Genomic DNA, 19,171 nt, shown 5'->3' with positions numbered 1-19,171 from the left:
GCATACCAGGAAAGTATAAGAAATCGTACTGGGTTGTGTAAATGACCAGGCCGGACCAGATTCGAAACAAATTTTTCTACTCCAAATTCCATTTACTTTTTTTTTCTTTTTGTATGTACACGCACATATATATATATATATATATATATATATATATATATATATATATATATATATATATATATATATATATATGATTATAGCTATGTCCATACATGTACATATATATGTATGCATATATATATATATATATATATATATATATATATATATGTATATATATATCCTATTAATATTCTTCAACCGAAACTTTAATATACTAAAATTCCGGTAATATTCATATACCAATGAAATTGAAGTCAAAATTAATTGACTTAATAATTTAAGCTTTATGATAACCAGTTTCCAGAATCGATCATGCATATAATTATTTCGCAAAAATCCAAGCAACAAAATATAACATGAGAATATCATATTGTGCATTTTCTTATCTGTTACAATTGTTTCATAACCAGAGTTGCTTCTTTAGAATATTTTTAAATGATATAATATTTAAAATTGTCCAAATGGTTACGAAACAATTGTAACGCATGGGAAAATACATATGATGTTCTCATTTTATATTGTGTTGTCTTCATTTTTGGGAAAATATTGTACATATATATATATATATATATATATATATATATATATATATATATATATATATATATATATATAAAGATTGAATACTAAGCATCATATCATACTGTTGGTCAGCCTTTCATTGTAAATCAAATTTTTGTTGCTAGCTTGAATGTTGGATACTGTAAAAAAGTGTTTCATTGGTGCTCTAAACCGAGTTCACTTAGGCTTTGTCATATATTTATATTTATATTATAACATAAAAGGTTGATATGCCGTATATTATGACACACAAAGCTAATAAGTGAATCATTCAAAATAGCGTTTTGGTATTAAATAATTCTTAAATGATTGACATGGCGATAAAGAATGAAATATTTGTCAATTATTCGCCATGGAACCTGCTTTTTTGCATAATCGTTAGTGTTCGCTAATCGGCTGAGAGGCCAGGGTTCAATCCTTCGTCAACTCAGACTACAGACTCAAAAACACTGAATATTTTTTACAGGAGTATTAGTAGTTATCAAGATGTGAACGCAATTCGAGGATAAGAGTTTATGAGTGTAAACTTCTTGGCGAGACAACAGCGTAGTTTTAGGTTGTGGTGGAATTTTAGTCAAATTTGATTATCAAAGGAGGCAGCTAAACAAGAACTAGTTTACATTGGACTTGATATATAAACGCACATATTTTGGGTCGCCTTCGACTATGGTCAATTACTTTTTTTTTATTACATTTTTCACCCCAACAAGGCAAATTGCCACTTTGGTGTAGGGGGCTACTATCCGGGGCAACAACTACTGGGGTACTATGTAGGGATTCGGGCAGCAAGATGTCGGTTCACTTTACACTTGAACTTCTGCACGTCAGTACTGTTGGGGAAGCAGGGACCTGGAATGGAATTCCAGAGTCTGGCGGTTCTGGGGAAGAAACTATTGGAGTAAAAAGATATTTTACATCTAGGGATCTCTACAGTGTGGGGGTGGGATTTAGCAGCCTTTACTTTGACTTGAATTTTATCTGTCCTAGATCAGAATTGGAGAAATCTAACTAGATTTTATTTGTGTTTGCAATCTAGATTGCGTATTTACTAGGAGCTTCATTTACCCCCCCCCCTTTAAATACTGGCTTTGTGGCTGAGTTCACCCTTGTTGAAAAGCAACTAAGTAGTGACAAACCTGATCGCGTGTGGTTCTCTCTGTGATTAAACGTTTGACATCTCATTAGGAAGTATCCATTCTGCTGCTGATCTTCGACTGGCACCCTGCCGGGATCCGTCACCAACATATTTAATTTCTGACTGACATCAACACAAGAACAACTAATGCACCCATCTCTCGCTCTCTCTCCTCTGGCATAGATTCGCGTATAAAACATCACCGGGTGTGATTCTTTCCGTGCACATCCAGAACTGGTGCTGCCTACCTTCGAACCTACTAACTGTTGAATTTCTGAAGGCGTGACTTTAGCAGCTTTTGGGAGGTTTTCAATAGTGTTATATCACATCTATGATTTACAATACCGTCGGAAATGTTGCTTTTAACAGTAACAACCAGTATTTTAACTACTTTTACTGCGCATGTACGTAAATTTGACTGAAGCTTAAATTCATTATTTTGAAAATCGGTATAATTTTATATTTAAAACCTTTTATTTATTACTAGTAATGCCAAACTAGTTTAACCTGGGAATTAAGTTTATGCTATTATAATAATGCATAACATGATTCACAAGTTTAATGATCTTTCTGTTGCAAGCAAAAATTGTACAGGACTTTTTGTCATGTATATTATATAAACATCATGAGAAAGAAGACTTTTGATGTACGTATAATTTTTAGATGTAGAAAACGTAACTTTGTAAAATGTTTTTTTTTTTTTTAATAATTACCGTGTAATCCCTGGTGAAGGTAATGATTAATATAAACATCCACTGCATCTTTTGATAAGTTAAATGGTCATGCCATGGGTGAGTGATAGTAGGTAGTCACACCTACTTCAGAGCAAAACGTTGCAATCAAAAGACAAATTTAATTTTTTTTAAAAAACCCTGACAAACTTAGATTTACTGCATTTCGCTTAAAAAGAATCAACAATTGAGCCAAATAACTTACAATGTAGACATTTTATCTTTCAACGGTTAAAAGAAAAAAAAAGGTACTTACTCTACTGTATATATACCAAGTGTGATCCAAATGTTATGGACCCTACTCTTTATTTCGCACAAATTGATCGGAGGGGATTGCACATTGCATTTTTATGATGGCTTAACCTTTGCATTCATGACCTAAAACTTTTATCGCGCTGTTGCCGATATAGACGGTTTGAGTTTCTACAAAGCAACCTCTCACATAGATATGCGCCAAATAAAAGATCCTTAACTTCGCTGCACGCTAGTCATGGCTAAGTTTATTTCCTCAAAAACTGAAAATGGTCTTGAACCATTTTTAATTTTTTAATTTTTAATTTTTCTTGCCCGATGAGATCTATTATGATCGTAACGGTCTGCACATCGTAGGAAGATATGAATGTATTTACATAAAGGATAATAAAAATACATATATAATATATACACATATATACACACATTTATATACACATATATATTATATACATATATATCTTCTATAATATAAAGGTGAATGTGTGTGTGTGTGTGTGGTCACGAATAGGCTCCCATATGGTTGACTATTTTAAAAAACTGATTGCATATAATGATAGAAGATGTATCGAGACACAAGAATGGTTATGTTTGATCTGGCAGAACGGTGGGTCATTAAAATTGTGGGGTCTGCGTTCGCGCCTGGTCCACAAAGTAGGGAAATAAAAAGTTTAAAAATTAAAAAAAAAACGTTTACAAGGGTTTTTGATATAGATGTACATAAGAATACTTTGATAAGTATGTTTTAACTTAAATAGGGATGGTATAATAAAATTGTGGGGTTTGCGTTCGCCTGGCCTCCATAGAATGGAAATAGGCACAAACTTGAATAAAGACATTTCATATCTATCTTCGTAAGTATACTTTGATAATTATGTTTCAGTTTGAAGAAATATGGTATAATAAAATTATTGGGTGTTCGTTCGCACCTGACTTCCATAGAATGGAAATATGTCACAAAGTTCAACAAGGTTTTTTAATATAGATCCACAGAATATTGTGATAAGTGTTTCAGTGTGAACAGGTATGGTATAATAAATTATGGGATTCATCTATTTTATTTTTACTTTCATCATATTTTTGTTTGGCTTTGATACCCCGAAATTAAACACAAATTTACAACCCTTCCTTTTCATAACCTATCACACTTTCATAAATCAGAGTCCATTTTCTGTAGGCTGATTTTGAACCCAGTCAACGACGGGTACTTTTTCTAGTATATATATATATATATATATATATATATATATATATATATATATATATATATATATATATATATATATATATATATATTGCAATCGTGAAGGGAAGACTTTTATAATTCTTGATCAAAAATGTTTTTAAAAAGTAAACGGAGTGGAGAAGAGAAGAAAAACGTGGGGGAGTCAGCTGACCGGTTTCGCCCTCGCTTTCTCAAAGCTGTATCGAGGGGATTTTGTTGGAAAATGTTCAGAGATGACTGTTAATATATGTTTGTCAGAGAGATTACTTTTTGCAAGGGCGTGGTCTAGTGTTTGTATTGATTAAGGTCTCAAAGATTTTATCAAAGAATATGAAGAGTCGAATACGGCGATAATTCAGAGGGTCAGTACCTTCACCAAAGGCCTGGAGCACTGATATCACAGAGGTCATCCCTCAGGTATTGGGGAAGCAAATTTTGGCAAGGCATTTGTTATAGAGTTTGGAAAGTCCGTGGGGTATGCTCAACTGGACATTTTGTGATTAGTATAACAGGGATGAGCCTAGGTCCATAAGATTATCAAGTGTGGCTTCAGTCCACATAGTAAAATTTGAGAGGGAGCTGTTTATTGCTCTAAGGTGGAATTGGAAGCGAATCGGCAAGCAAGCAGTTCCGCCTTTTGGTTGGTGTGCATACGACCTTCTGGTTGTTGGATAGTGAAAGAATTACTGATGACCCTTTATTCATTACACTATTATAAATATTCCAGAAATCACGAGTTCCTATCTTCTAAGCTTCTATGCGTTTCCTGATTACTTCAGCAAACATTTCTGGCATCTATAAATTTTGGCCTATTTGTATTTGACTTATGACGGCGGAAAGCATGTTGTCTTTCTGCAATGGCAGCTGTACAACCTGTAATGAACCATAGGGGCGTGGGAGGCTAGCTCTGCTACTTTTGTGTGGGAACATTGCTTCAATGCTCGTTTTGCACGATTTGGTTGTCTCATTCGCACACTGTTAAGCAAGAAGTGAAAAGATATTGGTCCATGGGGTATCTCTGATGTGTTATCCGATATCTTTCAAGTTAGCCATTTTAGTATCTGATTAATCCTTTTGTAATATATATATATATATATATATATATATATATATATATATATAATGAGGTTATGCATATGTATACGTGTAATCTATGTATATATGTACATATGTATATTTAAGCAAAATTTTTCTCTTGAGCATATTTCATTAAATCAAGTAGACACATTTATTTATTCATTTGATTTTTGATCTTTGCAACTTCCTGCCAGAAGTGAAGACCGTGATTCGGAAGTTGGAAATGATCAACAGTAAAATTACTACAAAAAAAATGCTTATTTTATTTAATGAAATATATACATATGTATATAATGTATGTATATGTATGCATACATATGAATATATTTAAGTGTGTCTGTATATATGCATATATATATGCATACACATATATATATAATGTAATATATATATATATATATATATATAGAGAGAGAGAGAGAGAGAGAAAGAGAGAGAGAGAGCGAAAGAGTTTGATTTGGTTTGTTTCACGGCATATCAACCTTTTTCAGCTTTTTTTTAATGCCGAATCCAGTTATTTTTGAAACAGTACTCAATTTGGAATCCAGTTATTGTGTAGAAGTTTTTATTATTTAAGCCTTTTGTATCCTTTATCTCTAGTTTGTAATGTTTGGTTTGGTTGTTTTATAGTGGATTTTATCGTTTTTGTTCCCTGCCCTGCAGAACATGAATGAGTTTTGCAATGGAAGAGGGAAACGGGTTATAGTATTAATGTTTTGTACATTTTTAGATAGGAAATCAGTCAGAAAGTGAGTAGATAAAAGGAGAAAGGGGAAATGAGAAGAAGGAAAAGGGGGAAATTTGGGTTGTTGTTTTTGTTTTTTGTTTTGCAGACATAAGTAAGTTTTGCAAGAGGGATTAGAAGATAAAAAAGCATGAATGGGAGGTACATTTCGTCTCAGGAAGCCAATATTTTCAGACAGTCTGATCTGGTAGCACCACATACACACACGCACACACACACATATATATATACATATATATTAATATATATATATATTAATATATATATTAATATATATATATTAATATATATATTAATATATATATATTAATATATATGTATATTAATATATATATATTAATATATATATATTTATATATATATATATATTAATATATATATATTAATATATATATATTTATATATATATATATATATAAATATATATATATTAATATATATATATATTAATATATATATATATATATATATATATATATATATATATATATATATATTAAAGCACGTCTGATTGAACACGGCGGAGTTATTCTTTTTTCCGTTTTTCTACATATCGTTTCCATTTGCCGAGTGGTATTTTTAATTTCGGCAGGCATGTTATATAAGATGGCGACCAAAAGTTGTTGTTCAGTAGTATTTTTCTTAAGCGCTTTCTATCGGTGAGAGATTGTTTTTGTTTTCTTTTTTTTTTTCTTTTGGGGCTTGGTGTATTTATAATTTTTTTTAATTGGCTATAAAGGTAGGTGCAGGAGGTTTTTTTTAAATCGTTTTTTTTTTTTTTTTTAATTTCGATTTTCCTATTTTATAGTTTATTTATTTAGTTTCTTGTTAGTTATTAAATACTGTTAGTATATTTGTCCCGCTGTTTGATAAGATCCGGTTTAAAAAGGTTTTAAAAAAAGGTAAAAATCCGGTATTGTATAACATGCCTTCCGAAATTAAGACGACCGCTCGGCAAAGGGAAAAGATATCCAGAAAGATCGAAAAACAGAATAACTCCGTTCTGTTTAAACAGACGTGCTTGGATAATGACTTGCTGCCAATATATATATATATATATATATATATATATATATATATATATATATATATATATATATATAAATTAAACCTAAAATGTTTTAGATTTATTATGAAAATTCGATAGTTATTTGACATTTGTGGATAAAGAGTATATCTGTTGTATCTTCCCCTTCGATCGATTATGTTGTCAAAACTAAGGAATATTTTCTATTGACCGTTTTATTAAATTGTTCAAATTGATCTGATGATCATGTGCGTATCAAGTGTATCCTTTCCAGGGAAATGATGATTTATTTTCATTTAAGAAGTGGATTTGTCAATGATGAAATAGCATTGTGTTTGATAAAATTTCATTCAAGATGTGTTATTTTCTTGATGCATTTGAATATATACGTGCAACATTTCAATACTAAGACTATGAGACCGTAAGATATATACTTAAATATATATATTTGATATAGATATATATTTCGATAAATATTGCTTAGGCGAATAACGAAATATCGCTGGTCTTTACAATTTCCAAGACATTCTGAGATTGACAAACTTGTAATGAGACCCACGATTTCTACAATCCATAGATTAGTATATATATATATATATATATATATATATATATATATATATATATATATATATATATGAAGAGTCTTCGTAATTATTTTTTTGTTCGTTGTGGTAACCATATAGCACTACGTGAATCAAGTGGCTTCATTTCTCTGTGAAATTAAACGTGATAATCGCGCCGAGGTCGTTCATCACGCCCAGCTAAGCATTTCGCGCCAACAACAACTCGGACATTTTTCTTAACTATGCCATTCATCCCTTAATTGTTAGGAAAGCAATTACGTATATACACTATACATATCTACATAATACCTACATACATACACACAAACGAACATATATGTGTGTGTGTGTGTGTGTGTGTGTGTGTGTGTGTGTGTGTGTGTGTTATTGTGTGTGTGTGAGATTGTCACGGTGGAATTTTCGTAGACAAACCGACATATTAAATCTTACACGTTTAAAAGATTCAAAAATTTAAATAGAAACGCAAACATATAAAAATATACTTGAGTATAATTGTAGAAAAGCAAAGAAATGCAACAATGCTTGAAAAAAATAATGCGAAATCTTAAGCACAGTAATTCCACGTCTTTCTCATTTTATACTTTTTTCAGATGGAGCAATTCTCTAACTAGTTAAACGCGTAAGCAAATTACGTATCTGCTGCTGATAATATGTCATCACAGCTTTATATATTTTTTCTGTAGATATTGTAAGATATATATATATATATACATATATATATATATATATAGAGAGAGAGAGAGAGAGAGAGAAATATAAAGGAACAAACCGTATTAGGTGTTCATCAACGTTTCGTCTTTATTTCGAAACTTCCTCTGGGTGAATTATTTATACGAAAGTGCATTTTACCTAAAAGCGAGTAATATATATATATATATATATATATATATATATATATATATATATATATAGATATAGATATATATATAAATAGATATATATATATATATATAAATAAATATATTTATATATGAAATAAATAAAGACGAAACGTTGATGAATACATAATACGGTTTGTTTTATTTTATTTCTATATTTTGTCAGAATACTATTTCCATTATTTTCATCATATATATATGTGTGTGTGTGTGTGTGCAAATATATAAATGAAAAAATCTATATTCAAACTTTCGAGAGGTTTACAATCTTTACGTTTATTTCTTTAAGTACGTTAAACTGCACAATTTTTGACAGTATCTGTTTCGTAGCGCAGAATCATTCGTATAATTATTATGTATTTTTAAAAATTTATTCCGACCTCAACTTATGTGTGAAACACAATTAAATAAACATATTTCCCCATAACCCTCCATATATATATATATATATATATATATATATATATATATATATATATATATATATATATATATATATTACTCGGTTTAGGTAAAATGCACTTTCGTATAAATAATTGAATTTATCCAAACGTATCGCAAAACAAAAACCAATAGCATCTAAATAAAACCCGATGCATTCATCTATCATGCGAGATAGGCTAGTGGGAGAAGTTTACGCTTCTTACCATGTGGTTCCGGTTTTGAATCTCGCTAAATTAAGACACTCTCATGAGTCGTAGACGACGAAATACGTGACGGTGGAAAATTATATTTTCGAAGTGTATATATATATATATACATATATATATATATATATATATATATATATATATATATTCTTAGTAGCTCTTTAACTTTGAAAACTATATTAAGAATAATAAAAAAATAATATTACTTCTTCGTTGGAAAATTGTTTTTTCAGTAAGTCATTTAATCATATATACATATATATGCGTGTTTGTATATCTAGGAATAAAATGGGAGGAAGATATAAGAAATGAGACAGTCTAAATGTAGCAAAGAAGATACAATACAGGTTTCTCATTTTCTACTAATATCCGACCTAGACTAATATATATATATATATATATATATATATATATATATATATATATATATATATATACATAGTCTTTGAAGTTTTTAACCTTTAAAACTATACAAAAAATTTTTTTTTATCATTCGTTAGAAAACCATCTAGTCAGTAAGTCATTTAATCACCTGCAATCACTGCATCAACTCGCTCTCGAATTTACTATAATACCAATAATTTATTTTTCAAGGGATCATCAGTTGTTTACCATGAAACACTGTTTCGGAGATTTAAAAACAAAACCGTATATTACATCATGGCTTTTTCATGGCAGTTTTATAGTTTATTTTATAGTTTTTTATAGTTTATTTATTTAGTTTCTTGTTAGTTATTAAATACTGTTAGTATATTTGTCCTGCTGTTTAATAAGATCCAGTTTAAAAAGGTTTTAAATAAGTAAAGATCCGGTTTTGTATAACATGCTTGCCGAAATGTGGTAATCATTCCCGTTATATTTAGTCTCTTTGCGTATATCCTCTTTTGATTTCATATGCATACATTCTTTTGGATGTATGCCCTTTTACCTTATTTTTACACACAGTTTCTACGAGGTTCTATAACTATAATGGACGTAGATAGTCGGAATATAAATGGTAATATAAGATTCAGAACTACTTTCATTGTATTGCCGGGATAATTATTAGCAGTGCTATAAACATATCCATATAACGATTAAAATGAGGTTAGACTCATATAAATAAGATCAGGAGGATACTCAGAGATTCGATTCCAATTTGTCTTCAACAGAAAATGTTACAGGTATGTATATTGATTTCATAAATATATATATATATATATATTTATATATATATATATATATATATATATATATATAAAATCTATTCAAATGTTTAAAGTTTTTTTTAACTCTAATAGCAACTTTAAAAATCAATTAGAACTTCGGAAACTCTTTCATTATCTCCCTCGGTAAATATTATAAAAGAATGTGCTTTATGGTTTTATGCAGATTCCCGTATCTTTTTTTTATAAGGAAAACATACACATTACAACACGCACAAAATATAAACTAAGTTTTAGAGGATCCTTTAATAGGATATAATACAAGCCACCCAATCTCAGCTTTAAATGCAAGTTCCTTTCTGCTGCGCAATTTGATGATGGCTGACTATGTTTGTCCGCTTGTTTGACGTAAATATAATTTATTTCTTATCATGTCCTGTAGCGATTAGATTATAAAATAAAATATATAAATAAGTTGCTGGGTTTTAATCGCCGAGCGGCTAGTGATCTGACGCACGCACGCACGCATATATATATATATATATATATATATATATATATATATATGTGTGTGTGTGTGTGTGTGTGTGTGTGTGTGTGTGTCTATATATATATGTGTGTGTGTCTATGTATAGATGTATATATATGTGTATATATGTATGTATATATATGTAATATATATGTATATATATACATATGTATATATGTAATATATATATATATGTAATATATATATATATATATATATATATATATACATATATATATATAAAGGAGCAAATAGCTAATAAAACATGTTAAAAACACACTTTGAAAAAGAGTTAAAAACATATTTAATCTGAAAAGGAAACACTAAGTAAGTGGATAATCCTTAATCCGCTGAGTTTCGAAGAAATACTTTCCTTCTCGTCAGAGGGTATGAATTAGCAAAATGCGGTATCGGATTTGGTATACAAAAGTATTTGATGAAACTGCAAATAAGTCAAAACATATTTACATTATATAGGTATATATACATATGTGTATATATGTATATGTATATATGATTATATGTATATATATGTATATATATATACATTATATATGTGTATATATACACATGTATATATAAATATATGTATATATGTGTATATATATATGTATATGTGTGTATATATATATATAGTACATTTTATTTATTTATACAAACATTTTTGACTACATATGTGCATAGACATTTCTGTTGTAATTTTTTTAGTAATAAAACTTTATCAGATCGGATTCTTTAGTAATTCTTTTATACAAAATATTTCTGTTGTTTGAATAACAAAGTGAAATGGAAAATAAAGTAGAGACAAGTGAGAGGGTGTGGGAAGTTAAGAAAAGTTGGAAACTGTCTGCCTTATTGTAAACTTAGGATGTCTATAGCTTCCTTGTATGAATTTGTATCAAGTTTGGTCTTAAATTCATTTCTTACCTTTTTATTACCTTATAATGAGATGTTTATTAATGCCGACAATGTAAAATATGAAGTAATTTTTTTTCTTTACATTCTTGTATTAACTGACAACGGTCTTGTGTTCAGAGGCTTGTATATGAAGTTAAGGATAACTTTGTGACTGGTGTCTTATCTCCAGACCAGCAGTAATTATCACTTTCTATAATGATGTTCGCGTAACCATGAAACATTAGTGTCTGTAGGAATATAATTAATTGTAAATACTTATTTGAAAATGATTATAGATACACACACATCATATATATATATATATATATATATATATATATATATATATATATATATATATATATTCAAGATTTTTATCTGTATGGTTATGTTTCCTTTTCCTAGCTATTTGTCGGTTTCGAACAAAGAATACTTAAACATTTTTATGCATCTTTTTCCTATATTATTTTATATGCGAAAAACGGTATTACACGATATTTCTTGAGTATTTGTTGGCCTTTTTTATTTTTTCTTGATTTTTATGTAGTAAGTGGTTACTTGATAGCACTGCTGGGGAGCCTTGAATGTAATGATTATTTTCTTTTCTTCTTTTAAATCACGGAAACAATCACCCGATAAACAGCTGGTAACCCATTTTTATATCTCACCGTTTTATAGTGGAGTTCACTTTTGTATTTGTGAATGTTCCAGCCGTAAATTCGTTTATCCATCCGTAATATGTGAATTGGTTTGTAAGTCTTTGAATTTAAACCGCATCTTTCTTTCGTTTACTAACAACTTTATAGGTATATGTAGCCAAAACATTTTCTTTTTACACTGGAAGTCACACAATTGGATCAATTATCGATAAAATTAAGGCAGCTTAATTAATGAAAATGTGCACGTTCTAAGCTATAACTTCAACGATGTAAGATGTCTTTGCAAATAGTTATTTTTTTCCATAGCGATATTGTTGTGTTTGGTGACAATATTTGAAGTTTTATGTCTTTGTTTTTGCAAGAAAATTAGACTGAACGGCTGTAAATGTTAAAACTTTTACTTGGGTTTCATATGCTGTGTAAAGAAACAAATGACTTCATCGTCAACAGCTTTTACTTACATTAAAAATATGAACACTGTAAGCTACGTGATCTGGTAGGAGCAATGACAGATGTGCATCTATCAGTATCACGTTTATTATCTATGCCCGTCCCCTTTCAAATACATCAGAGAAATGAATTTCCTCAATGTTATATCTTTTTGTACATCCGTACTTCTTTCTCAACTTTTGTTATATCCTGCCCCTCCCCCTCTCTTTCTTTCTCTCTCTCTCCCACTCCCTTTCTCTCTCTCTCTATTCCTCTCTCTGATACACATAACTATTCTATCTCTCATTCGCGTACACACCCACTCACTCGTTATCTCTTTTGTCTCACAGGTTTCAACAATTTCAACCCATTACTAGCTATCTCGGAACATCCGTTATTCTACCTGTCCGTCAATCAACGCGCCTTTGTACTTAGTGGAAGGCAGCACGTGTATTCTCTGTTATGTATTCGTCTCAACTTCAAAAGTTTACGAGGTCGTTAGATCTACGTGCAAAAGTACTTTAATCTAATTCAACACACGGATAAACATTCTTTCCTAGAGACAGCACAGATTTTACAACTTAAGACATATTTTAGAATCTAATACCTACATATGAACTCCCTTGATATAAAGTACATTGTCTGACATGTTAGGGATATTTCGTCTTTTAGATTAACTAAGTTGATTAAAATTATATTGATTCCAATTGAATTAAAGGCTAATATATGCTAACTTTATAAAATTACGTTAAATTTATTTGAGGCATACATAAAGAATCATGTCTTTCTTATATTTTACTAGCAGTGAGACCCAGCGTTGCCCGGGATTTAATGAGGATCATCAAATCTTTCACTTTCCCATATTTTTATTGTCATCGAAATCGGTAAAATCACCCGGTTTTTCCCCATGAGATCGATTATTTGCCTGCTCTGGTTAGAGACCCATCACTGTGCACTGAGAGTAAGCTTCACATGCCTCCCTGCAGTGACTTAGATCACAAAACAATGTAATTTACATTGCACTGTAGAGAACCTACTATTGATTTTATTAAACTATTTTCATATGATGGTTTGATTTAAAATGCCAATATCAATATCATGGTTCAATTGTGCTTTAAACGGAAACATTCATTTCGAACCCGCCCTCGTGATTTCAAAGAACCTACTGTTGATTTTAAATGCATCACCTTTCTGCAGGCGTGGTAATAAAACTTCTCAAATGCACTTGTGACGTTAGATTGTGCAATGTGTTGACTTTATTCAAAATCGCCCTTTTTTATTTTTTGATTATCTGTTATTATTACTTATTGCAGACAATCCGATACAAAACCTATCTAAAAACACTGTCAGGAACATAAAGTACATTTGTGTGAAATTTAACAAAAAAAAAAAAAATCTGCCCAGCCGTTTAGGAGTCTATAAGGAACGAACTTCGTTTTATATAATAGTTGAGGTAGACTTTTCATTTTCCAAGCAACATTTTCCTTTTCTTTTTTATTTCTTCATATTGTCCGTTAGATACGGAAGGCTAAAGATCTGACAAAAATACCAAACAATACATATTTATACATTTAGAATTGAGACACATTTTGTTAAATCATTGTTTTTATATGGAAAAGTTTTAAATCTAAATGATGTCTATGTGCTCGATGGAAAATTTAATTATATTTCTAAAATTCTGATTAAATTTTTTAAAATTTATTTTAACAAGAAAAACACATTGTTAATGTTTTTTTTTCTTAAATTTCCATTAAAATTTGAAATTTTCATTGAACCAATATTTTCAAAATGTCTATCTCTCTCAATAATATCTGTATATATATATATATATATATATATATATATATATATATATATATGCTGATTTTCACTTCTTGACAGAAGAAGGCCATCTTTCCCTTGTTTTATTGTTCATTACTCATTCATTTTCCTGTATTTTTGAAATATCTTCTTTTTTAATATATATATATATATATATATATATATTTATATATGTATATATATATGTATATATATATGTGTGTGTGTGTGTGCGCGCGCATATACATTATCGCTATTTTTTTTGTTTTTTTTTTAAGACTGCGTTTTGTTTCAATCAGCAACTTTGTAATATGATGCGTTTGTGTCGTCGTGTTTCACGGTCGGAATTTTGGCATGCATGGACCCCTCTTTCGAATCGTCTATTTTCATGTAGCTCTTTTGGCAGCTTAAAATCAATTGTAAAACGAAAAAAGAATGTTACTTCGATTTGAAGCAGATCCTTTCTAATTTAGTTTAGCCGTTATCATTCGCAAATGGGCCTTATTGCTTGACATTTCTCACATCCTTAAAAACATCTACCATTTTACGATACATGCAAAAATGTGCGTAACTAACGTGTTCGCAACTCTTAGACGAAAAATAGTGCGAATAAAAAATACATTTCTCTGGGAGACACACACTTTAGTTATGTACATACCTTTCTATGTTAATTAGGCCTAGATATAAATCAATTTAGAAGCAACACTAGTAAAAGTAGTCACTCTTTTTCTAGATACAGAGGTGCTAAAACGATTTGAGAGCGGCTGAATCAACATACGACGAGAGAAGGTGGGAGAAATTATAGCTACCGGAAAGATAGGTGACTTTATAATCATAAATTGCAGCTTACTATAAGAATAAACATAGAATCTTTCTTCATGCATAAATCTCAAATGTGAGGAATATTTTTGCACGTATTTTGTGTCAAGCTTTTTTTCAAAATTATTTTTAAGAGTGAAACATTGATTGACTCAGCTTTCGTACCATTCAAGTCTAGGAATGTGTACATGTATTATTGAGTTTACACTTTGGTTACTGTCCGTACTTTGTACAATCCATGTCTAAATATGTATTTTGAATCGAAATCGCTCCATATACAGCATGAAGCCACTTGATGTAAGATGCAAACACAATGATTATCAATAAGACGGAAGATGCCTATTGGCTATAATCTTACAAAAAATAACGCCAAAGGTAGGAGGAAAACAGGCAATAAGAAAGTAGTTTCACAAGCTTGTAGTTTTTTTTTGTTTTTTTTTTACATAGGAGTAACCAATTATCAAGGCCCGGAGGACACTCGAGGATAAGGGTTATTGAGTGCACAGTAATCAATAGGATAATACCGTAGTAATCGTTAGTAATAGAAATTTTGTAAATTGGATTACTTAATGGGCGGTTCATCAAGAATTTGTTTATGTTGGACTTGAAGACAACCAAGTCGCAGTCAGCTGGGAAACGTTCCATAGACAAGAAGCTACTGAAATAGATAGCTGTATTGAAAAATAACAAATTAGTTGGGAACACTCGAGTCAAATGAGCTGGAACACAGGAAATAGGTCAGACCATTTCCAAAAAACACGTGTCATAATAGTATTTATAGAAAATGCTAACAACGTCTATGATAGAAGGCTGCAGATAAAAAAGGGGCAAATCAAATTACAGATAAGTTTCTGTACCTTACCAAGAGCCTTCACATTGCCTATAGTATCACCAGTTCAAATAGGGCAACAGTTCTCCATACATAGTTCGATATTAGATTTGTAGCGATAGAGAATAGCCTCAGGTTTTTAAAGTGTTTGGAGCGATAGATAGAACCGACTTTACTCAAAGCAAAAATGACAATAGATCTAATTTATGGAGTCCAAAAAAGATTTGATAAGAAAAAACAAATTTCAATTGACATTTTGACATAAAAATAATAAAATTTGATTTTCTATGAAAACTTACATAAAAATAGCTTATTGCTAATCTGATGGGAAAAAGTGGAAGGATCGTTTCAAAAGTAATGTTTCTTTTTTTATTCAGCCCGATTGGATCAGAGGAAATTGCAAATTGCATTGTTATGATGACGTAACTTATGCATTAATGACCTGAAAGTTTCATCCTTCTGCTGCAGATATAACACTGCCATGGTTGTGCCTCTTAAGCAAAAATGCGTCATTGAAGGTGAATTAAGAATGGTGGTAACTATGAAGCAAAATAAATCCTGGGACACAAAAGCCTGCTCGTAGCTTTTTAACAATTTCTGAATAAAAAAACAAAAAGTAGGAAGCTTCACTTTTGGTCACTGCAGATTTGTCATTAAAATGAATCATAGCATTGAGATTCACAAGAAACAATCCAAATATATCGGTATTATTTGAGGAAAGGAAAGCCATAAACTTCATGATAGAAAATATTTCAACATCTGATGTAAGAAGGGAAGGATTTTAAGCGGGTAAAACAACTTTTTTCTTTTTATAAAATATGATCATTCTTAGGTTTCTATTTGAATTTACGATTTCTGAATTATGTAAACGCATAAATGTGTTTCAGGTAAATTTTATAGGTTATTTTTTTTTTACATTAATAATCTTGAAAAATTGTCCCATCGTTAATATTTATGTTTAGACTGTTTTATAAGATGTGTGATCCTGCCTGCTTCATATGTATTATAATATATATATATATATATATATATATATATATATATATATATATATATATATATATATATATATATGTGTGTGTGTGTGTGTATGTGTGTGCGTTAGTATTATGCATAATGTATGATAAATGTTTATATATATATATATGTTATATATATTATGTGTATATATGTATTATAAAAGGTATATATATATATATATATATATATATATATATATATAGTTATATATATGGTACGAAATGTGTGTGCATATATATATATATATATATATATATATATATATATATATATATATATATATATATATATATGCATATTTATACATGTGTGTACGTGTGTTATAAAATGTAAACACTATGGTAAAGATGAACAGTTTATTGAGGTTTACTCGATAAGGAAAAAGTACTTATGCGCATATAATCAATCTACGTAAGACTTAAATAAAACTAAAAATACATCTAAAAAGGATGAAGGGTGCATCGGTCGAAACGCAATCGAAGTATAAATAGCAATCGATACGATAATAGCCTGAAACAACATGACATAATTAAAATATATTTGTAAAATAATGTGATATTACTCTTCGTGTGCAAGTTGAACAAGTAAACAACTGGCGTCGTATGGTAGGTTGTATTTTTCCGGGTTTGGAAGTAGCCAATATGGCTGCGGCTTTAAAATTCCACCGCGAGACAGCCAACACAACCTAATACAATAGAGCCGCTCTTCTTTTCTATCGCTGCAAAATCGATGTCTCTTACTTCACCGATGCTCCATCTTACCCCACACAAGTCACACCCCAACCAAGAACACCCAGAAGATCCGACTCATCACAGAATTTCCGGTCTGAGACCCTACTGATTACCTACCCACCATTTTTTCAGTCAGATCGCGTTATTTAAAAAGGTGTCGGTTACCGGTTGAGGTCTCACTTCTCCAACCCCAAGCGAGATTCCGTCGTCTTCGGGGGAAAAAAGTGGTCGCCGGGCAAGCGCTGGTTCCCGTCACCCCTACTGCGCGTGTGCCGGCCATTGACGGCTTCCCGCCCTCCGGATGATCACGTGACTTGACATCGGATCGGGACGTGATGTTTTCGCTCTGGCAAAATCACTGCGGCAGATGCCTTATACGTGTGGCGAACGGAAGACTGGTCGTCCTCGAACGATACGGTGAACGAAACTAAGTCTTTTGTTTACGATCTTTTCAAGAAGGGGCTCCGCCATTCGACCAAATTTGGCTCGATGTCATTATCTTCTGAACCATCGCCAATTTCTAAGAAAAATGGCGCCACTTTGCCATTTCATTTCTGTCACACATTGTTTTAGTTTTTACATTGTTCACTTATTGACGTCAGAAAATTCTATGACAATGAATTAGTATTAAGCATATATATATATATATATATATATATATATATATATATATATAATATATAATATATAATATTATATATAATATAATATATAATATATATAATATAAATATAATATAATATATAATATATAAAATGTATATAATATATATGATACATATAATATGTATATAATATATATAATTAATACATATATATAATATATAATGTATGTATAATAAATATATATAATATATAATATGTATATTATATATAATATAAATAATATATTATGCATATAATATATAATGTATATAATATATATGATATATATAATATATATAATATAGTATATATACATATATATATAATATAATATGTATATAATATATAATATAAATAATATATTATACATATAATATATAATATATATATAATATATATGATATATATAATATATATAATATAGTATATATACATAATATATATGATAAATATATAATATATATAATATATAATATATATAATGTAATATATATATAATATATATAATATATAATATATATATAATATACATAATATAATATATATATATATATAATATATATAATATTTAATATACATATGATATACATAATATAATATATATAATATATATATTATATATATATATATATACAGAGAGAGAGAGAGAGAGTCTGCTGCTACGAGATAAGGCTGTCTGAAGCTATTGGCTTCCTG

The sequence above is a fragment of the Euprymna scolopes genome, chromosome 2, assembly GCF_053919585.1.
Source record: "Euprymna scolopes isolate OS-2025 chromosome 2, ASM5391958v1, whole genome shotgun sequence".
Lineage (NCBI taxonomy): Eukaryota > Metazoa > Mollusca > Cephalopoda > Sepiida > Sepiolidae > Euprymna > Euprymna scolopes.
This window is presented reverse-complemented; position numbering follows the sequence as displayed.